General features: G+C 36.5%; 1 non-coding gene across 1 annotated transcript; it reads right to left on the minus strand.

The window, feature by feature from the left end:
- Positions 1-919: 919 nt before the first annotated feature.
- LOC145038173 (small nucleolar RNA R71) lies at positions 920-1026 on the minus strand. Its single transcript, XR_013679237.1, has one exon. It is a non-coding gene; the product is annotated as a small nucleolar RNA R71 (small nucleolar RNA).
- Between the last annotated feature and the right edge of the window lie 319 nt (positions 1027-1345).

The raw sequence follows: 1345 nt of genomic DNA on the forward strand, positions 1-1345 counted from the left end.
GTACACTGTCTAATGTAGTTTAGCGAAGTGAATATTTGAGATATACATTTAAAGCTTTAAAGTTGTTATGTAAAACACATCAAGTTTTTAGCCATCGCCATGGAGCGGTTATTTTAAGTGAATTTTAATTGCTATTAGTTAATCGATCCTTTTTGTTAGGTTAAATCCACAAACAGTTATTTTTCTGGTAGTTCGTATTTTCTGAAATTCTAGTTTACACGCGGTGGCCATTATACTACCACAACATGGAAATCGAGGTTTTAGATTTTTGTTTATTTGGATTTTATTTGTTTTGCTCTTATTTATTTGTTTTGTTTTCGTAGTACATTACCATGAGATCATCTTTTAAAATTGTGCCACCCTTCGACGATCTGGAATCCAAATTCCACAAGAAAAAGGACAAAAAGAAAGGCAAATTGAATGGTAGTTTCAAAGTCGACGAGGTATTAACTTTCGAAAAAACTCCAGATAAGAAAGGAACATATTACAATCCTAAAACCGAGAGCAACTCAGGCGAGGACAAGAAAAGTGAACTCGACAACACGATGGAGAATATAATGACCAGGAGTACAATCAGTGTATGCGAGATGATAATAGACCGGGTCTAGTGCCACCCAGAATTCTATCTATAGTGAATTATAGGCTTAAAGGACACATCCTTAGCGTGGTCAAAGACATGTCATTCTTTAAAAAGAAATGTAAGGACACATACAAGCACATTGACAAGGTGTTGGAGATAGCCAAATATTTTAATTTTCCTAATGTTATCAAGGACACAATCATGCTAAGAATACTTCTAGTGGCACTAAAGGATGTGACGAAACATTGGCTGAAATCGCTTCCACCAGGAGCCATCACGACATGGAGAAATCTGAAGAAGGACTTCATTCAACAATTTAGTCCATCCTCAAAGGTCTCAAAATTAATGAAGAATGTTGCAAATTTCCAACAAAATGATGGGGAGTCGTTATACGAAGCATGGGAAAGTTAGAAGGGAATGTTACAAAATTGCCTTCATCATGACCTGAATGTGCAACAAGAAATCACAACCTTTTATGATGGAATAAATGTGAGCATACGACAACTTACTGATTCCCAAGGACCCATGACAAAGAAGGATTTGGCTACCAACATCTCTTTTTATTGAAGAATTTGCCAAGCATTCAAGAGAATACCAAAATCCAATGGAGGATGTTACAAGAGGAAATGTAGGTGGAGATGGAGGTCAAGAGAATGATGCTTTAGTTCCTGCAAAGCTCGACACAATGGATAAAAGATTCATGAAGATGGACAAACAATTCTTGCGACACAAGTTGGATGCGACAATTTTAGTGCACCACATCTT

This window comes from Lactuca saligna, chromosome 3 (genome assembly GCF_052625555.1).
Source record: "Lactuca saligna cultivar CGN05327 chromosome 3, ASM5262555v1, whole genome shotgun sequence".
Classification (NCBI taxonomy): domain Eukaryota; kingdom Viridiplantae; phylum Streptophyta; class Magnoliopsida; order Asterales; family Asteraceae; genus Lactuca; species Lactuca saligna.